This window comes from Myotis yumanensis, unplaced genomic scaffold (assembly GCF_028538775.1).
Source record: "Myotis yumanensis isolate MYYU_CA2020_CCGP unplaced genomic scaffold, mMyoYum1.0.hap1 SCAF_1, whole genome shotgun sequence".
Classification (NCBI taxonomy): domain Eukaryota; kingdom Metazoa; phylum Chordata; class Mammalia; order Chiroptera; family Vespertilionidae; genus Myotis; species Myotis yumanensis.
The window spans coordinates 31619005-31643783 of NW_027223752.1; the positions used below are offsets into that span (position 1 = coordinate 31619005).

The 24779-nt window shown below is 42.2% G+C and overlaps 1 protein-coding gene and 1 pseudogene across 8 annotated transcripts in view; one reads left to right on the forward strand and one right to left on the reverse strand.

The window, feature by feature from the left end:
* Positions 1-24779, reverse strand: part of RGS6 (regulator of G protein signaling 6) — a 483882-nt gene that overhangs the window by 358195 nt on the left and 100908 nt on the right. The gene's annotated exons all lie outside the window — the stretch shown is intronic.
* LOC139008120 (V-set and immunoglobulin domain-containing protein 2 pseudogene) lies at positions 491-2006 on the forward strand (annotated as a pseudogene).

Consider the following 24779-nt stretch of genomic DNA (forward strand, 5'->3'; position numbering starts at 1 on the left):
GTAACTTTGCCAACAAAGACCCACAGTATAAAGGGAGTATGAAGGCACCAAAAGAAAAGGGATTCCAGGATTGAAGCCTTTTCAAGCTTGTGTGTGTGTGTGTGTGTGTGTGTGTGTGTGTGTGTAGTGAGAAAAAAGAGGGCTCCCAGCAGACAGAGCCTGGAAGCAGTGAGAGGAAGAGGAGCCTGAAGGGGTCCACCAGGTCATCAGGAAGAGTCAGGAGGCAGTGGTAGTCGCTTCACACTGCTTCTCCAGGGGACTTTTCAACAATGTCAAAAGTCCAAAAAGAACATAAGATGAAGTTCCAAAAGTGTCTATTGGATTTTGCCAGCAGGAGCTCATTGATGACCCTGCCAAACCAGTGTTCACTGGCCAAGCACAGTTGTACAAGCTGTTGACAGAACAAGAACCCCAGCACGCACTGTGCTCATGGAGCCATCCCTTCAAGGCAGGCATGCATGGTTCCTAATTGGGACAAAGGGTGCCAAACATGCTGAAGAAACTGGAGGTCTCGGGGAGTGAAAGGGCAAAGCCCTGGTACAGTGAGCTAAGCTCAGTCCTCCTACCAAGCAACTCTGCACTGGCAGAAAGAAGAATTTTCACTGTGAAGGGAAGAGATGCATCAGAGAAAGGTGAGGAGAGCAAATGTAAAGAGAGGAAAGAGAGAAGGAACTGTGGTAAGATACAGGTCCTGACTTCTATTACTAATAAATCCCAGTGGTTTATTCTGCTAATTCTTATGTTTGTAGAGTTCCACAACAGTTTTCAAAGTTGTTTCACGTTGTGTTTGATTCTTAACATACCTTGGAAGATAGGTGATGCAGCATTCTAAGCCCCCTTCTAAACACGAGGAAACGAATGTGCAAAGAGTTTAATCTTAGGAGATGGAGCCGGAGAATGTGTATCATAATGGAATGAGGATGGATCTTGCCTACAGAAATCTGGTGTTGACCCCCTCGGCCTCCGGCTGGCCGTCTGAGCCGCCCTCCCTGTGTGCCCCCAGAGCCCCGCCGTGCGGTGGATGTGTGTGTGCCCGCGGAGCCTCTGAGCGCGCCGGTGGGCAAGACGGCCGAGCTGACCTGCACCTACAGCACATCCGTGACGGACAGCTTCGCCCTGGAGTGGAGCTTTGTGCAGCCCGGGAAGCCCATCTCTGCATCGGCGCCCATCCTGTACTCCACCAATCCCAGCTGTATCCCACAGGTTCTAAGGCAAAGCGGGCCAGCCTGAGTCAGAACCCCCCCACAGGAGGAGTGGCCACCCTGATCCTGGCGGATGTCCAGCCCTCAGACACGGGAACCTACCTCTGCCATGTTAACAACCCGCCAGATTTCTACACCAATGGCTTGGGGCTAGTCAACCTTACTGTGCTGGTGCCCCCCAGGGACCCCGTGTGCAGCCAGACCGGTCACAGGTCTGTGGGAGGCTCTGCTGCCCTGAGGTGCAGTTCCTCTGAAGGGGCTCCCAGGCCCGTGTACAACTGGGTCCGCCTTGGATCTTCTCCTACACCTCCTCCTGGCAGCATGCCGCAAGATGAGGTGTCCGGTCAGCTCATTCTCACCAATCTCTCCCGGGCCTCCTCGGGCACCTACCGCTGTGTGGCCACCAACCAGACGGGCAGTGCCTCCTGCGAACTGACCTTGTCTGTGACTGACCCTTCCAAAGAAGGCCAAATGGCCGGGACGGTGATCGGAGTGCTCCTGGGCGTGCTGATCCTGTCTGTCGCTGTATTCTGCCTCATGATATTCCAGAAAGAGAGGAGGAAGAGGCCTAAGGAGACTTACGGGGTTAGTGACCTTCGAGAGGACGCCACCGCTCCTGGGATTTCTGAGCAAACCTCTGGGATGACCGATCCTAGCAATGGGCTCCTGGAGAAGCCCCCCTCTGCCGCCTCTGTGAAGACCACCAAGTCCAAGCTCCCTGTGGTCGTCTGACTTCCCCGCCCATCACCGAGGGGGAGCACCCACAATTAAAGCCTCCGGGTACCAAAAAAAAAAAGAAAGAAATCTGGTGTCCATCCTAGCACTGTCACCCGGGAGTAGGTTGCATCACAACACTGAGTCTCTGTTTGTACAATTGTTAATACAGTATCTGCCTTAGACAGACGCGGGGATGAACCAGGTTGAGACATACTCCTAGAAGAGAGCCAAGCACACAGTCAACATCCATAAACTCTTCTCTTCTTCTCTGCCCCTCTCTACCTGGAACTCGTATTCAGGTTCTCTGATTCCCTGTGGGTAGCTATAAACTAGATGGCTACTAGGATCGTTTGCACATTCACTCATTTTCAAATCTGTGTCCACTATGGTTTAATGAGAATCCCAGGGCATTACTTAGTAGCAATTAAGTTCCTTAAAGAATTTTTATTGCTAATAAAATGTGATGTGTTATACTTGCTTAACATCTTCCACATGCCTCATAAACACACCAGTTAAGTTGAAAGCTATTTCCCGTCTCCCTTCCTCTCATCCCACTTGGGAACTGACGTCTCCGTGTGCGGATGGGAATTGGTGCAAGGGAGAGAGGAAGGATTGTCCCATGGAAACCTCTGGCGCTCCTCCCTTCTCCCCCACCCCCCCCAAGCTGAACTGTGAGCTGCTGACAAACAGGAAGTTCAGCCCTGGCCAGAGAAGGAGGCTGGGACAGGGATGAGAAGCCTCCTGCTCCTTCTGCTTTCGGCCACGGAGTTATCCTCAAAGGAAGAGAAGAGCATTAGCATATGGAAAATACACAAAACAATATAATTATCGGGTTATAGTAAATATTTTCCCCACTACACCATTTCCATCAAAAGAGCAGGCAACAGGGCCAGGCAGGTCGCTTTAAAAATTCAATAGTGAATTCTCAGCTAAGAAAAAACATGTTGGTTAGAGCAGATAATATTCTATCACTAACAGGGAAGACATAACGTAGACTAATTAACCCAGTTCTGATCATCAGGAAATGAATACACAATGTGTAGGAATAGAAACTCTTGATCCTGTGTGATGTTGGCCTGATTGTTTTGACAATATTTATTTAAATATACACGATTGGGTCACAGCCCTTCCAGCTGTGTGCACTTATTGTCCATCCTCTGTCATATGATTGCAGAAGACGGGGAAGGTTTCCCCCACGCTCCGTGGAAACGATCTAATTTGATTATGAAAGTGATAGATACACATAGCAGTGAGTGAGTTTCAGTCCTCAGACCTGCTTTCACTCACTTCCTGAACACTTTCCATGCGCCAGGCACTGCTCTGGGCACCAGGAGGTCAGAGGTGAACCAATTAAGATTCCTATTCTCCTCGTGGAAATTAATTCTTAACGGGGGCAGTCATAAACATGCGTGTGACCAGAATAATTTCTGACAGTGGGAAATGCAGTGAAGATAACAGAAAGGTGCAATGAGATAGTGTCTCTCGAGATGGGGCTCCCTTACGTAGGCCCTTCTGGGAGCAATGAGAATATGACAGTTTTGCAAAGATCTGGAGCCGGAACATTCCAGGCGGAGGAACAGCATGTGCAAAGGCCTTGAGGAGGAAATGAGCTCAGGGTGATAAGAACATAATGGACAAGGAGAAAGGGCCACCAGATGAGGTGTGGGACACAAGTGAGCCCACTAGTCCTGATAAAAATGCGGATGTTATTCCAAGGGCAATGGGACACCACTGGAGAGGGTTTGAGTGAGAGAATAATCAGGTCTAACGTAAGCCTTCAGAAGATCGCTCTAGCAGAGGAGACAGAAATGGGCTGGGAAGGCATGGGGTGGGGGCCTGAGGGGAGCAGGGAAACCTCACAGTTGTCCAGACTAAAAATGACGGTGACTTAATGTCAATAACTGTAAGTGAGATGGTTTCCTTCCCCTTCGTACTACAAGCATTTCAGTGAATCATTTCAAATGAAGTCCCACTTCTGTTCTGCCAAAGAGAGCAGACACCTTAATAGAAATGCGGTGAATGTTGAGCAGAGATAACCTCTCAGCCAGCAGAGGAGCAGCCTGCAAAATCAAGGAGCCGGACTCTCAGAAGCACATTTACGTGAAAATGGGAAACAGGAGTGCCTCGCAGCCAGCAGTTTCCTTCTCGACACAGATGAATGGCTCCCACACTTATTGCTAATGAACAAAGTGTGCCCCGAAGATCATGGACGAGCAAAGCGTACCATTTAGTCAAAACCCTGCACTGGAGGGTTTGACAACTCAGGGTTCAAGATGTTGGCAACACACAGGGGTGGGCAACGGCCTCTGTTTTAAAAAATTAAGTTTTACCTTAAATGCAGAGATAGAGCTGGTTCAAAAGACTCTGGTGCCTACACTCTCCGGGTGCCTACCTAGTGGATTGCCCATTCGCACTCAGCTCGCCCCACGGTGCCAAGATTTCTCTTTATTTCTGCCAAACAGGTTAGAAGCCTGTTTACTCTGACAAAAACTCTCTCCTTGACCAAACCTGGGTGGGGCTCCTCTGAGTCTTCTTCTGGACCAGGCCTTCCCCTTGGGTTCTATCCTTGGCCTGCCTATTCCAGTTTTAATAAGACTCCTGCTGAGACGGTTTATCGAAAATCCCTTATGCTTGGTATCTGATCGCCCTCAAATCTCTGATCAAGTTTCTCATCTCCCACCTTCCATGTCTTATCTCCTTGGCCTGTCTTCAGCAAGAATTTTGTTGAATTGGTCTAACCCCAATCCTCCTTACCCTTCATAATGTTTCCCCTTCATAGTTTTCCATCCACTGCCCCGCACCCTGCTCCTTGGCTATACATCCCTACTTGTCTTTGCTGGATTCAGAATTGGACCCCAAATCTCTCCCCTATTGCAAAACCCCACTCTAGGAGCCTCTTTTAATCAAGTCACCCTTAGCATCTTTAACTAACAAGTATCTGAATAATTTTTTTCTTTAGTAGCTCCCTGAGGATGGTGATTCTAGGCACAAGAAGAGGGAACAGCAGAAACTTAAAAAATCCCAAATTTGGAATGGGTGAGCTCATCCATGTGACTTATTTCAAAAGATCTTGGATGATCAGAATTGATTGATCATAATGAGGAGAAACTATGATCATTGGCCCAAATGTGAGCCTTTTTTAAAAAATGTATTTTTAGTGATATAATGAAGAGCCATGAATGAAATACCCCCAAATTAGACCATTACCAATATTTACTTACGTGCTCATCCCAACCCCTGCCCTAACCACTATCTTGGATTTTATGTTTGTTTCCTTCTTAAAAAGACGGGGATGGGGAGGAGGGAATTGTTGAAGTTTGCATGTTCTGAGTTTCATTAAAAAATGTACCATACACATTGGGTTTTGCTGGAACATCCTTTTTCACTCCCTGTCATTACTAAAATTTATCCACATTGAGTGTATCTATGTTTTATTCATGTTTCACTACATAATAGTTCATTGTGTTCCCTAATTTTTTTAAAAAAAATGTTTCATCTTATCTGATGAAGGAGACAAAAATACTCAGCGCAAAAAATTCCAAGTCTTCCTAATTCAGTATTTTATAATTGTGGTCCTAAGAACACAGAGCAGCAATAAATACTTCAAGGGAAATGGGGTTTAGGTATTTAGAGGTCAAGACAATTAACTGTTTGGGGGCCTTGTTCATTAGCTATAAATACCCTTTCAGATACTATTTAGCTGGTTAGAAACTGAATCAATAGGAAAGCTTTTATTTTTAACTTCCAATTAGAAATCTTATATTTTTAACTTCCAATTAGAAATCTCATCTCCCACCTTCAATGTCTTATCTCCTTGGTCTGTCTTCAGCAAGAATTTTGTTGAACTGATCTAACCCAAATCCTCCTTACCCTTCAAAATTCCATGCTTTTAAGAACCAGTTCACAAGATATTTTTCTGTCATTTAATGTCCCACCCCAGCCATGTCAGGGCAAGCCTGGAACAAACCCATCCACCTCCCTGTCAGCGCTGTGGGTGTGGATATTTTGAAGGGAGAAGTAAACATGCTCTGATAAAGTGTAAGGTGGACCTGTCACCCTTTTAAAAAAAATACATATTTTTTATTGATTTCAGACAGGAGAGGACAGGGGGAGAGAGATAGAAACATCAATGATGAGAAAGAATCGTTGATTGGCTGCCTCCTACACACCCCACACTGGGGATCAAGCCCACAACCTGGGCATGTGCCCTGGCGGAGAATTGAACTGTAACCTCCTGGTTCATAGGTTGATGCTCAACCACTGAGCTATGCTGGCTGAATGACTTCTTACCCTTTGAGAGAGCTTGAAGGGACCTGGAGAGTATTATGTTAAGCAAAATAAGCCAGAGAAAGACAAATATCACATGATCTCACTTATATGTGGAATCTAAAGAACAAAATAGATTCAGAGACATTGAAGCGAAACAGACTGATGATTCTCAGAGGGAAGGCGAGGGGGGTGTGTTAGAGGGGGAGAGGGGAAGAGATTAACCAAAGAACTTATGCATATGCATATGTGCATAACCCATGGTCACAGACAACAGTGCTGTGAAGGCCTGGGGAGGGGATGGGAGTGGGGAAGAGGGTGTCAAGGGGGAGCATCTGTAATACTTTCAATGATAAAGATAAATTTTTTAAAATGTGTAAGGTGGAAACAGAAGCTGCAGGAGCAACACAGAAAGAGAGAAAGCCTTTACAGAAAGTGAAATACTGCTGAGAACACTGAAAGGTGTCCAGTCTTGAAGTGGAGTATCTGTACCACGTCTTCAGGAGTCGGGTGTGAATGTGAAGAGAAGAGCCCCCAGCAGTCAGGCTGTCAGACACTGAAAAGAACAGAGGTCTGATGTGATGTAGAAAAGCTCTGATGCCTTTAGACCAAGGGAAGGCACGGATGTCCCCCAGCAAATGCCTGGAGAGCCGGACCCCGGGGAAACTGGCTTTCTCTCCCCTGGCATCTCATCAGGTGGGGGCTGGAGGCACACACGGGTCAGCCCTGCTGCTCTTCTGGATGTGCACACAACTTAACTTGGGTCTTTCCTAGGACAGTAACCATTCAGTGAATTTCATTCCTTAGGTTTTTAAAAAATGACTTTAGTATGTCTCTACAGGAAAAGAGGGGAAATAAACTCCACGGCCTTGGCATTACAAGCAAGAAGAGAAGGGCAATCACACAAACAGGAGCGAGCCCACGGAAGGCAAATTTCCTCATTTACTGTGAGGTGAAGCAAAGATCACATGCTGTGAGTCAGGACATTTCTTCCTCACGAGGGTCCTCTTAATGCTTCTGATGCTGGTTCCCAACCCATTAAGCACAGCCCTGATTTTTGCAGGTTTGTAAATGACCTCCATTTCATTTATGTTTCACTACTAATGGGCCAGGAAAACCACTGGGCAGGGACCCCGTCTCCTATGTGCTGGGCCCAGGTGCTCCAAATTGTGTGGAGCAGACAGCCCTGGGTTGGAGTCTCTGCTTTGCCAATTCATACCAAGAGACGGTGGGCGTGTTACTGCACCTCTTTCCTCACACATGAGTTAAGGCGGTAATAATGATCCAATGTGATTAACATAAGATAGTTCAGGAGCTGTCCTGCAGAAGGCACTCAATGATGTTAATCCCTTCCCCTTTTACATTCTTGATTCCCTGCCCTTATTCTTTACTGTTGCAAAGATCATTCCTTCCAGTCATTCTACACATACATTCTGTGAGGAAGAAGGTTATTCCAAATAAGGCACATTAAAGGTAACTAGCACACATCCATGCTGGCAGTGAAGGTGATGTTGCCCAAGATGGTAGATTTCCCCTCAAAACAAACCAGGGGTGTGGCCAGGGGATTTGAGATTAAACATCGTGTACACACACGTGACCCTTCCGGAAAGGCTTTCCACCTTGTCCAAGTGTTAACAATTTTCCAGCTTGCTTTATTATCTGAGAACACCATGGACTTCAAGAAAATAATACTGTACTATTCACACTACTATACACTGAGCTGGAAAAAATGAACTCTGTTCTCTTCATATATACATATATATATATATACACACACACACACACACATTTGTGTGTGTGTGTGTGTGTGTGTGTGTGCAGGTTTCAGTAGGAAAAAAAATCAATAAGTGAGCTTTGACCAGATATATGCAGGCTTAAGACATTTCACCTGATGCACTTCCCATTGATTGCTAAAAAACAATGAAAGCATGAACACAAGCTCACTGTAGCTACCATAAAAAAATCACGCATTATCATGAATTGAGAGAGAGAGATATATTGTATCTGAGGCAAGGGGAATTACACACCCTGTGCAATTACTATAATTCAATTTATTTTACAGATGAGTTACCCAAAGCTGGAAACAGTCAACTTCTCAAAGTTGAGAGGTCAAGCTAGGATTTGCAGAAGGCCCTTAACTGCTTAATCCAGGAGGTTCTAGTATATTCCTAATTCCAAACCCACTGTGTTTTTAGGAGAAAAATTGCAAAGGCCTGTGCAATGTGGAATTTCATCACAGGACTACTGCCATTTCTGGCAAGGAGAATTCCTGGTAGTTCTCAACCCCGATGCTTAGAGGTACAAGTACTAGGAAACTTCTCTGTTTAGAAGTCTGAATGATCTCCCTGTCTGTCTTCCCCTCTGCTCCAGTCCCCAAGTACAGGACTGGTGGACGATTCTGTCTAATTCAGGACATTTTCCCATGTGACAAGTCTGGCCCTTTAGTCAAACAACACACAGGCTCTCGGATATTTTTAATAAGTACCTCTTGAATTCATTAAAAATATCTTTAGCAGACAGTTTGACAAACAAGATGACTGGGAATGAATTCGAGAATAGCATGGAATTTAATATGGCCAGTTAATTTTTAGTAATCGTCAAAGCCACAGTTCTAAGCCGCCCTTTCAGGAGGGTTCAGGAGAGCAGCTTCGTCAGGGGATCGCAGTTGTAGTGGGCTCTCTTAGTGGGCGCTACCACAGCCACACACCCTCTTAAGCTCTGTGCTTTAGTGGAACAAAGCCCTCTCCTCCACTCTGAAGGGCAAAACTGATTTGTCTGTCAGGGATTCTCAACCTTGGGACCATTAACACTTGGGGTTGGATAACTCTTTGCTGTGGGGGGCTGACCCATGCATCGTAGGATGTTTAGCAGCATCCTCGGTCTCCATCCACTAGATGCCAATACTGGACCCCAACTGCAACAACTGAAGTTGTCTCCAGACACGGTCACGTGTCCCCTGGCAATGATGTAATCTCTGGTTGGGAACCACTGGTCTATGGCAGTCATGGAAATTCTATTATTTCTTACCACTGAATGGCTTAAGCATGTGAGTGAATTCTGGCTATGGAGACCCCACAGGAAAAATTTTTCTCTTAAACACAACATGAGAAGCAAATGGCATTTCTCATTCTTCAGGACACTTATGTCTGGAGGTGCGTGCCCAGGTGTGAGTACACCTGGAATTGCTGTACCCACACTGTGACCATATGAGGGCTGGCCGGAGGTGAAAGCTGAGCAGCCCTTGTTATTGTATGGGGACCCATTTCTTTACACGTGAAGCCAGATTTCCCCTCAAAACAAACCAGGGGTGTGGCCAGGGGATTTGAGATTAAACGTCATGTACACACACCCGTGATCAGGGTGTTGAGGCAGGGTGTTAGCACACATCCATGCTGACAGTTAGGATGATGCTGCCCAAGATGGTAGAAATGTCCTGTCACACAGCATTTGATCTTTGCTTCACCTGCCAGCCAAAGCAACCTGATGCAATACTCCCACTGCATGGTGCATTACAAATATTTAGAAAACATATTCACATCCGGGATGCGAGGTCCATAACATTAAAAGATGCTTATTTCCCCCCCAAGACTTCTTTCTGCTGCTCCTGTCATTCCTCATATTTCAGTATCCTCTAATTCACAACTAAGTGCCATTAAGAAATGATTAAATGGCTATTATAACTCTAGTCTTCTAGGTAATACTTTAAAATATATTACACTTTTAAGAAATATTTAAAACAAATATGACAAAAGGTTAACAGTTAACTCTTGCTTGGGATAAATGAGCACTTACTGAATTATTTTATTTCCTTCCAGGTCATTGTGTGTGTGTGTTTTAAGGTAAACAAATATAAGAAAAAAAGTGGGTGTGGTAATAGTTTTTTGAAGTAGAGAAAGCTTCACTGATTTTAAAACTTCAGTTTTTAGATTGAAAAGATTTATTGAGTTGAAGACAGACTTACATTTTTAGAACAAAGAGGCTCAGAAATCCTGTAAGGCTAAATAAAAAGGTCATCTGGATATATTCTAGGCAGATTTCTCCAAGGAGAAAGAGGAAAATTCTGCAATCGTCCATGAAGACAGAGCAAGTAACTTTAAAAGGAAAAATGATTCATCTAACATCAAACTTTTCATCTGTAACACTGGATGACAGACAGCAATGAAACAGTGTTTACACACTAGTGAAGGAAAAGAACTGAAATTCCAGACTATACATATTTGAGGGGATAAAAAAATATATTTTTGGAAACAAACTCAAGAAAGTGTACTAATACTGGGCTCTAAGAAAGCATCCCAATCAAATAAAATTTAAACAAAAGCAAACCAAGACCTCAAGAGGAAGTTAAAAGAGCGTACAAATTAGTACTGAGCAGTACTTTTTATGAAAATACGTTAAATATATGATAATGTAGTTAAATCAAAATAGATAATATAAATGTAACTAGTGATGCATTTAAAAAGCTTTGATTCGCTAAACAATGGAAGCATGCCACACAAAAATGAAAACATTGCTAGTACCTCAAAACTAAAGTTCTACATTCATTCAATTGGCCCCAGAATTTTCAAGGAAGAAATGGAGGGCAGGGAGAATGAGGACACAAAGGCCTTCTAAATGCCCTATCTCAATTCTGGGATAGTGAATGGGTTTGTAACCAGACAATCAATGGGTCTGTGCTACTTGTCACTACTTGAGCCGGTTAAGCAGAGACAGGGTTGAATAATATATGAACATTTATTCCAATACTGCTGGCAGTGTGGGAGAGCAGAGGTCATCCACAAAAACCTGCTCTGCCCCTCCCCATAAGCCAGCTGCTTATATTAGGAAGAAGGACAAAGATTACATGGGGAAGTGGGCAAAAGGGTCTGCCAAATGGGCAGTTAACAGGTAATGCAGGCTGGAGATTTGCAAAGGCCTGTGGGTATGCCAAGCCTGGGGGTTCTTCAAAGGGCTGGTGGCTCTGGTTTCTGCCACAAGGTTGTTAGTCTTTCCGTGATAACAGGCAGCTCCCAGCTGGGGAGGATCGGCCACATTTCCAGGTGAGCTCCCAGGTCCCACATGCAACTCCCAGCCAGGTTAGAATGTGCCTTCTTTAATCAGAACAAAACAATCACAGTTAACAGAGCATGATTAATATTTCTTACAATTATAGCTGGTCCCCAAAATTATATTTCTTCCCCTATCTTTTCCCCACTGCTTTTTTTTATCATCTTACATCTATGAGATTAGTTTTAGATGAAAAATCTCATCCTGCTCAACTGCATTTGCTTCTGCCTTAAAAGCAGTTCTCGGGGATAGAATACAGCATATACAGGATCTAAAAAGAGGAAGACATTGAATACAGCAGCAAGCAATTAGACTACAAAAAAAAAAATGAACAGGACAAAAGTTTTAAAGAATTCCCACCACTCAGACAGGTTAGGTAGCCATGAAGTTAAGTTGGATAAATCAAAATAAAAAAATAACCCTTCTCCTGTTTTACCTTGGTTTCCCTAATTTGTTGAATGTTACTTTCTATCAACTGAGGATTGTCAGAAAGATTAAAACAGCACATTCCCTTAAATTCCTCACAACCATGGTAGGCCACAATAGCAAATAACGTAGAACTGCCTGCCTGACCTGGCTCAGCTCTTGGTGTATCCCATGCATAGCTCTGGAAGTGGCATTCAGGGCTTTTTCCATGCCACAAGCCAGCTGGGCCACTTCTATACGAAGGGAGCTACCAATACCAGCATAATAAAAATGGTTAAAGCAGTACAGTCAGCAGGGCTCCACAGGTGCCCTTCAAAACATGCATCTCCATACCTCATTCCTCATCAGACAATTTAATGGGGAAACAGCATATGATTTACAAATTCAACTCCCGTTGATGAGTGTCTTACTATGCATTTGAAAGAGAAACAAAAACTTAAAACCAAGAACACAAAACACTTAGACCCCCTTGCATATGACATAGGATGGAAACAACTGAGGAGAGAGAATGAAAAACTGTGAAAACCAGCATCTACCACATAGATCCTTGGAAAGGCAGTCTCTACACCAGTACAACTTCAAAAAAATATATACTTTATCGTAATGATGATTTCCTCTGAAATTCTGAATATTGTCATCAATAATGGCATATGCTCATTTATTAAAAAGGCACTAATGTCTAGTTTAAGGAAATGTTCCCTGTTGTACACTTTTCTCATTGTTACAGTGGGGAGCACTTTCTCTTACCTATAAGCTGCCAGTCATTCATCTGCAAACATCTTGACTTAATTTCTGCAGTCTTTTGGAAACAAACATCTTAAATGACCCCAGCAGATATGGCCTAAATTTAGAGGGTGATTAGAACTAACTTTTAAATAAAATTATGGAACAAAAAAATGAAACAAAACCAACCAAACACCAGAGTTAAATTGTTACCATGAAAAACTTAACTGGATTTAAACCCTTAGCTCCCCCTGCAAATGCTTTTGAGATAGAACATATCCAACAATAGTAACAATTTTTATCAGTTGAATATTTAAAATAGCAACAATAAATGTTTATTTTGTCCCAGCCACTACTCTAAGCATTTTACATATATTTTTACTCGTTTTATCCTCACAACAATGCTTTGAGATTTAGATGCTATTATCATCATCATCCTCACTTTACAAGTGAAGAAACTTAGCCACATTAAGAAACTTGCTTAAGGTTACACATCTAATGAGTGGCAGAGTCAGGATTTGAACCCAGTTAGTCTGAATAATGCACCTAAATAATTAACTATTACCAAGTAATCCTCAACCATGTCCACACATTAGAAGCACAGGGTCCAGGCCACACCCAGACTAGATACATCATGGTTTCTGGGGGTGATTTCCAAGCAGTAGTATTTATAAAGCTCCCCAAGTGGGTCCAATGTACAGCCAAATTGAGAACCACAGAACGATGCTCTATTGCTCTAATGATTGCAAGGCCAATCTTAACTCTGAGGTGATCCACTTAATATATTTTGATATGAAAATTAACATCCATTTGAAACTAAGTTAATTTATAAAACATTAATTTGCTAATTGAATGGAAGACTGGTGATTACCTGAAAGAACTGTAAACTACTGCTTTCTCAGAACACAGCTTCTGTCTCCAAATTTAAAACACATCGAGCTTTCAATACCTACATTTATTTCATCCCCTCAAAAGGGGGGAAGGATAGATTAAAGGAGTAGATGTGTGAATATGGTCACATGGGTACATTAGCACTAAAAGTAACTAATAATATTGCCCATTACCCTAATACTATTCTCTCTCTAAATGTTTCTTACATTTACCTGCTCTTTATGTATGTATCTATATATGTATTTACATAGATACATATAGTAGTATCACATATACATAAATACACATATACATAGATACATATAGTATCATATATGTATACTAGAGGCCCGGTGCACAGATTCGTGCACTGCTGGGGGGGTCACTCGGCCTGGCCTGCACCCTCTCACAACCTGGGACCCCTCGGGGGATGTCAGACTGCTAGTTTCAGCCCGATCCCCACAGGCCAGGCCGAGGGACGCCACAGGTTTACGAATCCATGCACTGGGCCTCTAGTATGCATATAAGATCTTTGGTTAATCTCTTCCTGCCCTCCCCTCTCCCCACTTCCCTCTGAGGTTCATCAGTCTGTTCCATGTTTCCATGCCTGGGTGTTGAGCATCTGTCCCCTGGTGGTCAGTGCACATCATAGCTACAGGCCAAATGGTCAGACAGTCATTCGAGGAATGATTGCATAAAGAACAGGTGGCACATATAAAAAATGTAATACTACTCAGCCATAAAAATGATGAAATATTGCCATTTGCAAAACATGGATGGATCTTGAGAACATGATGTAACATGAAATAAATCAGATGGAAAAGGACAGGCACCATAAGATTTCACTCATATGTGGGATACAAATATCGTTTTAAAGGATGGTTGAGTTAAACAATGAAGGCATCTCCTCCTAATTTTACCAAATTAAACAATACTTGTATTAAGACTTAAGATATTTTATACCATCAGTTTACCCACAAACATATGTTACTGTAGGAATCCATTTAAAAGTATTTTAAGAAATAGTTGTAATAGGGATAAAGTTGTTGCCAACGGGATAAAGCCCCAGCAGATCCACAAATCTTGACCTGTGAACTGTTTTGTAAAAATCAGTAATGGAGGGAAAAATTAATTCTACCTCACCCCCCACCAAAATATATTAAAATAAATAGGCAAGTTGGAAGTCAAAATAAAATCAATGCTAGATGCTGAGAGGACATTTTTAAAGTGTGCCAGCTGGACATTTAATAAAAGTGGTTATTATCATATTTCAGTTTTAATTCAGAAGACTCTCCTTCTGGGCAACATATGTTGATCATTGGCAAAATTTCTCCTAAAAACACACTGTACGTGAGAATATTTACAGGATATTTTTTAATATATTGAAATAAATCTGATTATTATAATAGTGCCAGTTAGTAATACCCTAGATACTGTAAAAAATAACAAGATTCATCTGTGATATCAAATGTATTTACATATATAATATACTTTAAAACTGCCATATCTTTGATGACATTTTTATATTTCCAAAGCAAGTTTTTTTTTTTTAATTCACTGATTCATGAGATAAAGACACATGACAAATCTTCAGGAGAGAGATTTCTCTCTGTGCTATTTAACAACCAGATAGATGACATGGATCTAATGATTTCTCATTTGTGACACACCAAAGCCTCTTTTGTTGTGCCAACCAAGACCTTATCTTCAATTTTATCTCTATACCTGAGGCTTGGTGGGCCCATGAAATGACATCCCTGCCATTCTAGCCTGTCAGTCAAACTGCAACAAAGCAGTGGAACTCAGTGGGATCTAACAATCACTGAGAATTCAGTGCTGCTTCCTTACTCATCTCCTTTTATGGATGAAGACAAAGAAATTGTTGCCGAATTTTGATGACCTGCCCAAGAGTATCAGCGTGACTATCCTGGCACAAAATGAGTTGAATTTGTATTTGAAAAATACATTTTTCCCCAGCCATGCGGCACAAGTGATTTTTTTAAAGGCCTTGTTTTGTTTGTTTTTGGATTAAGCTTGAAGAAAGCTGCCAACACTTTATTTGAAAGGTATTTCCAGGTCATTCCTTCCAGTGCCCCAACTTCAACAATTTGACATCAGTGGTCCCTGAATCCATTGACTTGACCGCCTCTTCATGGTCCTTTACCTGCCTGATGGCTTCACCTTCCTTGTCATCCCACGTGGCCCATTGTACTACACAATTCATCGCTCTTGTACCTTTGCCCCCAGTCCATCTCTGCCACTCTCTTCTTCTATATTACTCAGTTGGCAAAACTGCAACCTTGATTAAATACGATCATCCTTGATTCTCTTCCTACACCAGAGAAACTGACCCAATCTAGAGAAAACAAACACGTGTACTGGCAGGTTCTATTTAAAGATAGGACACTAATCTCAAAAGGCTTTCAGATCTGCTCAACAACCTTACCAACTGCCCTTGCCAACTTACACTCCTGCTGCTAGAAAACTATTTTGTATCTTTACCCTTTCTTCTCACTCATCTGATGATCCTGATTCTTATTTTTCTTAGAAAACAGGAGCAAGCAAAAGATAACACAGCATCTTCCCACAGCTATGTATACTCACCTGTAGGTAAATGTACAAATCTAATACATTCGCCTATATGTAACTGTACAAAACTAGATCATGCAATGCCTTAGTTTCAGATAAAATGCCCAGACCACCACTTGATACACTGGATTCGCATCCCCTCATGCCTACTTACAGAGATCCTTCTATTCACTCCTTTATTTCTACTGAATAATTCCCATCAGTTTTCAAATGTGTTATAATAGCTCTCACCTTTAAGAAAATATGCTAAATATTTCTGACCTCACATCCTATATAGCTATTCACGCCTACTCCTCCCCATAGTAAAAAAAAAAAAAAAAAAATCTCTCAAGAACTCTTCATCTTCTCTCTAGTTCCTCATCTCTCATTCTCACCTGAACCAATTCCAATCAGGTTTTTTCCTCTCACCCAGCTCCTGACACAGATATTGTCACCGTCACCATGATCTCATGATGCTATATCCAATGTTCAAGTGGTGGTCAAGGTCCTCAACCTGTCAGCAACACCCGCACGGCTCTTCACTCCTCCCTTGATCTTGGCCCTCTCTTCTTGCAGCTTTGAGACACTTCCCTTGCCTGATTGCCTTCCTGTCCTCAATGGTTGTTCCTTCTCAGTCTCCTCTTTTGGTTCCTCTTCAGCTCCTCAACATCTTAATCTTGGGAGGAGCCCAATCACCCAACCTTGTTCCTTCAGCCCTAACCGCTCTCCTGAACTCCAGGCTCATATGCAATGGCCACCTTCCTTTGAATAGGTAACAGCATCTCAAACATTTTCCTCATCTAAGACAATGGTATCATTCAGCCAGATGCTCAGGCCAAAGTTCAAATCCAGTTAGAAAATCCAAACTGCAATACATTCAAAACATATCCTGGCCCAGTTGTTGTGGCTCAGTGGTTGAGCATTGACCCAGGAACCAAGAGGTCCCCAGTTCAATTCCCTCTCAGGGCACATGCCCGGGTTGCAGGCTTGATCCCAGGTGGGGGCGGGCAGGCAGCCAATCAATGTGTCTCTCCCATCGATGTTTCTATCTTTCTATTCCTCTCCCTTCCTTTCTCTCTAAAATCAATTAAAGTACACCTAAAAAAATAAAAACATATCCTGAATCTAACCATCACTTACCAACTGCACCCAAGTCCCACCTGGACTCATGTACAAGCCCCTTAACCTGTCTTCCTGTTTGTACCCTTGCCCTTTACAGCCTACTCTGGGATCATCCATTTAAAACAGAAAGCAGATCATGGCTCTTCCACAGTCGAAACCCTGATGGCCACCCATCAGATGTAGAAAGGTCCAGAAGGCCCTGGTTATCTGGCTGCTGACCACCTCTTCAGCTTTATCTCCTCCCAGATTCTCCCTTGCTCACCCCTCTCCAGCCACACTGGCCTCCTTGCTATTCTCCAAACACCTACAATGTCCCTGGCCTTCACAATTGCTCTTTTTGTCCATTGAACCATTCTTCCCCAGGGTATTGACATGGCTTTTCCCCTCACTTCCTTTCATTTCTTCCTCAGAGAGGGCTTTCTTGAACACCCCATCTAAAATTAGTCACCATGCCATTCTCTGGTCCATCCCCCTGCTTTATTTGTCTCCACAGCACTCATTCACTAATGTTATGCTGTATCTGAAAGGGTTAAAGAGAATACAACAGGGCAGAGAAAACTTATTGTGCTTAGCAGATATCTTGCAGAAAGCTTGCAGCCTTGAGCATGGCATAGCCTCGATAACCACTAGACACCTGACATGGAGGAACCAAGGATGGACCGGACCCTTATGTCAGCGGAGCGGCTTGTAGCCAGCAAGGATTAATAAAAGCCCTTTTCCCCCTTCAGTCTCCGCTGACTCCTTTTTGTCTGACTCAGCCCATCTGTACCCAGGCACCTGAAATAAAAGCTTTCTTTATATGTTACAGCCTCACGTCATAGGTGCGCAACCGCGGCTTTCAGTATCTCTACATGTTTACTCGTTTATTACCCACTTTTCAGTATCTTTTCATGTTTACTTGTTTATTACCCATCTCCCTCACTAAAATGTAAGATTCATTAAGCCGAGACTCTGTCTTATTCCTCACTGTACCCACAGCATCCAGAGCTGGGCCTGGTTTATACCAGATGCCCAATAAATGTTTGTTGAACGAATTACCAATTTAACCAATCTGAGCTATAAGGATGTGTAGTCAGGCAGGCTGTCCCCACATACCAAGAAGATAAAGTACAATTTTGATTCACAGATGCCATCAAAGAAATCCTATATTATTTTAAATATTCTTCAGTCTATTTCCTAGACAGATAATAAGATAGAAAGAACAATAGAGAGATTATGCATTGATCTTCTTACCCCCCATTTCAGATTTAAAATATCATGCATCCACTGGCTAATTAACAGCAAATCTTAAGCCCCTGCATAGCTAGTTGGATCTATTGTGATCTGAAAGTCTCATGGGAAGGAAAAGCTATTTTTTTCCAGTTGAAATTAGGTTCTCAGGGGTTTGCTCAAAACCTCAAACTTAGGATGTAATCAGCTTCTCTCATTCAGTAATAAGTATGGCTAAATAAGGAATACAGTGAAATACCTAGTATTTTCTTCATTATGCAGATGGATCTTCTCTGCCCAATTAGATCACAAGCCGTCTGAGTATAGGGGTGCATCTTTGACTCTCTTTAATAGTCAGAACAGGTTAGGTTACACTGGCTATGCCAAATCCAGTCCCTTATGCCAACAAAAGAATACTGTTTAAGACACATGTCTACATGTTGGTTGGCTACATTTCAGTTTATCACAGCTTATTAAAGACTCAGAAAGACAGAGGCTCCATCTCAACACTTGCTTTCACAGTCACTGCAACATAGGATGGAATGTGCTGAATCGCTTTCCAGTTCTCCGACACTTTGCTCACGTTTTATTGGCCAGAGCAAGTCCTCCCTACCTTCAAAGGAGGAAGGACAGTGTAATAGTATGATCCTGCCAGAATATTTGCAGCCTTTGCAACTGCCACATTCCCTTTACAGAGTTCTGAATAACTTTTACCTAATAGGAGGCAAAGACATTTCTATTTAGCTCATTCATTCTACCCAGTCACATATGTGATCACACAATTGGCCTTTCCATGGAGAGTCCCAACCCCCAACGGTAAAATTCCTGGAAAGAAGAAAAAAGAAAAAAATGCATGTTTCAAAAATAAAAAGCAAAATTAAATAATGCTACATGTCCTAGGAGTTTCATAATAGCAACCAAAAGCTTCTGTCACTGATGCATAAAATGTATTTTAGAATAAAACTAGTAAACAAAACTCTGCTCATGCTTTCCTGGTGATGCTTCTAATTTTGCAGGCACCTGGAGAAGACCTTTCTTGGCTATAATCCAGGCTCGCCTGTGCCCATCTACATGAATAAAAATGAGCTCCGACCTGGAGATTTCAAATTCAGCTAAAGATGATCCAGACGCCAGGGAATAAAGATAAGATTAATGAATAGCTAAAACGTATTGGTGTCCATGCAGAGATTTGTATATGACAGACTAAGTAACTCTTCATAAGCAAATGACAAGACAGACGTGACAGATAAAATGAACATAGAGGAATATCTGCAGTATTCCAGGCTTTTATAGTTCAGGTTACATAAAAGCTTATGAACCATAGTAAAAAATAAATAATAAATAAACAAATAAGGTGGGGGAAAGAAATGCTAAATATAAAGAAAATTGTATAAGCAATTATGGAAATGAAGAGTAAATAAATAAATGTTTACTGAGAATGTATTTATATACTGTATCAAATAACTTCATTATAAGCTTTCATGTTCCACAAAGACCTGTGGACACCTACAATTTCCCAATTCCTTCATTGATATAAGAGGAGATTTTAAATGATCAAAGACTTAATGGAAAGAGGTCTGATGACTGAACCCCCTTTGAGTACCTGGCCTGGTGTCCCCTCACAGCATAGAACATTGGTGGAGAGAGAAGAGAAACTTCTTGATGCATCTCAACACTCATGCTTCTTCCGTAATGGAGACTTATTTGAAGTGTGATTTAGGTGAACAAGGAAGCAGACAGCTGAACAACACATACCCAGCAGAGGGGTCTTAGCTCTTGGCTGCCATAACAAAATCTCACAGACTTGGGGCTTAAGCAATAGTAATGTATATTCTCACAGTTCTGAGGCTAGAAATTCCAGATCAAGGTCTGGGAGGGTTCCGTTTCTGGCTTGCAGATGGCCACCTTCTTGCTAAGTCCTCACATAGCCTTTCCTTTGTGCTCAAATGGACTCATTCTTGTTCCCTCTCCGACTCTCTCCTCTTATAAGGCCACTAATCTAATCACGAGGGCTCCACTCCCATGACCTAATTTAACCCTAATCACACCTCCCAACATATCCATTGGCAGGGGGGACACAAACATTTAGTCCATAACAAGAGATTATAAGGAAACATGGATTCTTCTCTGAAGCATGAGCTCAAAACACTGGGCCAGATTTAAAACAATACGGTACCTTGTTTTAAGTGCCATGGTACTTTAAGAGTTAAATGACAGTGCACAGTGAGAAAAATGACCTCATTCAGCTTTGAGTGAACCAACACATGAAAAGTTTTCTCTCATCACACTCTCTCAAACTATGTCCCTGTTCTGTTTCCAGGGTAAACCCTTCTAAATTGTGTTAGAAGAATTTCAAATGATGAACAGATGCATACATACAAGGCTTCCAAACAAAGGCATGGTAACAGCTGAAAAATTGCCTTCCTGCTCTGGTTCCTAAGTCCCTGAAAAAGAGCATTGAGAATAAATCCAGTTGTGAACTGCTAGCATAAACTAACCACTTCCTTAATGCTAGGCATTGGGTTAATTGCTTTTTAGATATAGTCTAGTGTAATATTTATAATAACCCATCTTACAGATAAAGAAACCAAGGCCCAGAAATGTTAAGTAATTGGAACAATATTACACAGTCACAAACCTAAGAATCAGGTTTCAAACAATTTGCTTTTTATCCACAAAACCATCTTTGGACTGAGAAACAACTTGTTGGGTCATGGCTAGCTATGGGACCGCAAGCAAGTGACTGAATTTCTCTGGAATTCAGTTCTTCATCTGTAGAGTGAAGGAGCGTGGATGATCACTAAAGTAGGTTTTCCTTTCTCAAGTTTTCTGATTACTTTTAAATTACACTAAAACACTTTTTAGGCCTACCTTACAGTCTGTTACAAAGAATAAATTAATTAATGCATACAAAAAAATGCTTCTGATGATGAATAACTATGCTATTTTAGAGTTTTGTTATCATCATTTGGCGACCAAAAAAGGAACTCTAAACTCTAACCAGCTCTCTTAAAATATTTAACATACAAACACAGTGTGAGGATGAGCAGATAGCCCCTTTAAAAGGAAACCCTTTAAAATGTATGCTCAATCAGCAGCTGTTTCATTCCATCAACTTCAAAAAAAATTTTCTGAAGATGAGTGTCTAACAAGTTTTTAAGACCCTTGTTGGAGCTTCAGCATATCTCAGAAAACTGGATTGATTACAGCCACGCCTTCCGCAAGTCAATGTCTGTACTCTGGAAATACTCACATGGAAGATGACAAGCAAAAAAAAAAAATCATGAACTGACAATATGATAAGCAGCATCATATACCAGCAAACATTTTCACCATGGCAGACTTAATGGCAGTTACTCATAGATGTCATTCTTGCCTCGTGGTATCCAGAGATGGGCTGATCCTGAAGCAGAACCCAATGAAGAGCTCAGCATAGCTGTCAAGGTTGCCAAGCCAGACGGAAATTCTGCAAAGAATGAAATCCTAACTTTCTGGATCTGCGAACTTCGAGAAATCATGGGTGACAGGGCTGTTCTTTGAGAAGCTGACTTTGTACCATTGATGAACATTAAGTCGAAGCACAAAATGACCCTCAAAAGGTCCTTGAAATGAATCCATTTGGAAGTCATTCAAAGAATTCACTGCAACCGAAGCCTGCTAGTTTGATAACGAGTTAAAATAAGAACAAATAAAGGGGGGAAAGGTGATTGTGAAGCACAACTTCCTGTGGAGTAGCTTAGCAGTGAGTAGTAATGAGGAACCGACCAATAGATGTTGCACATAGTCAACAAAAACAGTGGATCTCATGGAGCAAATGACCTGGGAAATAACAGGATGGGAATTAAGCAAGAGAGTAACCACAGACTCTACAACACACTTCTTGAAGCAGCTATAGATACAAACTGGAATACACCCTCGATGCGTCACAGGTGTAGGCAGAAATGTGCCCCCAGTAGCAAACATTCTGAGGAGGATTTTCTTTGCATAAAAAGGACATATGTCACAATGCTGACACATGTGATGCCACCGCATTTATCACAGGTAACATGAGAAGGATAGGTAACTCCTGAGAGTGCTTATGAGGTTTCCATGCCACAATGTAGACACAATCATCACCATGAGAAATGCACTGTACACATACACAGCTGTATTGTGGATGGTTGCAGATGCATTACAATAGGAACATAATTTAAAATACATAGGCTGAAGCCCTAGATTTCATGATAAAGTCCTAATTTGGGGGAAAACATGGACTGAATATATGTTTTTGAAACACACAGAAAATACTCATTCATGCACGAGTTTAGAAATAATTCTTCTTTTTAAATTCTTTCTTGTTTAAAGTATTACATATAGTATTACATATGTCTCCTTTTTCCCCCATTGACCTCTCTCTGACCACCCCCATCCCCAACACATGCCCTTACCCCCCTAATGTCTGTGTCCACTGGTTATGCTTATAAGCATGCATACAAGTCCTTTGGTTGATTACTTACCTTCACCCTCCCCTGCCTTCCCTCTGAAGTTTGACAGTCTGTTCGATGCTTCTCTGTCTCTGGATCTGTTTTTGTTCAACAGTTTATGTTGTTCATTGTATTCCACAAATGAATGAGATCGTGTGATATTTCTCTTTCTCTGGCTAATTTCACTTAGCATAATGCTCTCCATGTCCATTCATGCTGTTGCAAATGGTAAGAGGTCTTTCTTTTTTACAGCTGCATAGTATTCCATTGTGTAGACATACCACTGTTTTTAAATCCATTCATCTGCTGATAGGCTGTTTCCAAAACTTAGCTATTGTAAATTATGCTGCTAGGAATATAGGGATGCATATATTCTTTCTGATTAGTGCTTGATTTCTTGGGATATATTCCTAGAAGTGGGATTCTGGGTCAAGTGAGAGTTCCACTTTAAATTTTTTGAGGAAACTCCATACTGTTCCACAGTGGCTGCACCAGTCTGCATTCCCACCAGCAGTGCATGAGGGTTCCTTTTTCTCCACATCCTCGCCAGCACTTGTCATTTGTCAATTTCTTGATGACAGCCAGTCTGACAGGTGTGAGATGATACTTCATTGTCATTTTGATTTGCATCTCTCAGATGATTAGTGACTTTGAGCATGTTTTCATATGTCTCTTGGCCTTCTGTATGTCCACTTTTGAAAAGTGTCTAAGTCCTTTGCCCATTTTTTGATTGGGTTGTTTATCTTCCTTTTGTTAAGGTGTATGTGTTCCCTATAAATTTTGGAGATTAGGCCCTTATCATATATAATATTGGCAAATATGTTCTCCCATGCAGTGGGCTTTCTTGTTGTTTTGATGATGGTTTCTTTTGTTGTGCAGAAGCTTTTTATTTTGATGTAGTCCAATTTGTTTATTTTCTCCTTAGTTTCCCTTGCCCTAAGAGCTGTATAATTCTTAAAGCTCTGTGGAAGTCATTGTCCACTAAAACCATTATTTTAGAGCCAACGATAAACAAAAATATAACACATTCTTTTGCAAGTTTAGTTTTTAATTAAAAATTGTCTATGTATAGTTTTCTCAGAACAGACTAATCCACCTCAAAATCAAAATCAAGAGCCCTGAGCCAAGGGCAGGCAAGACAACATTTTTAGCCTTACTATATTTGGTTATCTATGGAGATGGGTATACACAGAAAGCTCAACATTTTCACTGTACAAAAAGCCAAATACAAGCCCAGCCAGCATGGCTCAGTGGTTGAGCATCATCAACCTATGAACCAGGAGGTCACAGTTAGATTACTGGTCAGGCCATATACCCAGGTTGCAGGCTCAATCCCCAGCAGGAGGCATGTAGGAGGCAGCCAATCAATGATTCGCTCTCATCATTGATGTTTCTATCTCTCTCTCTCCCTCTCCCTTCCTCTCTAACATCAATTTAAAAAATGCTTTAAAAAAGCCATATATATAAAGTCACTACACCCCTCCAAAATTAGCTGCAGACGCACCAAATTAGACAGCAATTGCTTTGACTACCCAGCAGACACCTCGCCTCTTATCCCGGAGAGTTTACCCCCTTTCATAGGAAACCTGCTCCTTTCTCCATTCCCGCCATGAGGTTGACAATCATATGCCCACCTTATGTGCACAGTTAACTGATCCCAGGAAAGGTGTGTGACCAACCCTGAGCCAGGGCCTTCACTGGGCGATGCCCTGGAGCTGGGATAGGCAATGTGCTCCCCTCCCAGTGCAGCTGGGAGGGATGAGGCAGGACTCTTACCAAAAGCCACATCTGCCGCGAAGCAGGAGAAACCAGGCATAGAAGGATGCAGACAGGAACAGAGGCTGGGATCCTGCATGCTGAGGTGGCCTGGACCTCAGCAGTGCCCCTGCCCTGCTCTTTGTTACATAAAGCAGTGAGGTCCTTTTTGCTTGCTTGGCTCGGTCTTTGCTCCCTTGCAACCCAATGTGTCCCAAATAATCAGAAACCAGAAGTAAATGAAACTGTTACCTGCAAGTCTAAATGGAAGCACTTGCTCTTGGCTATAAACCTATGGAATGAGCCGCACCGGACAGTCCAGAACTACCTCCAGAAGGCAGCCCACCTGAAGGTTCCCAGGAATGAGGTGGGTTTTCATAGGACATTAAAGGTTAGTTTTTTGGTGGAGAGAGAG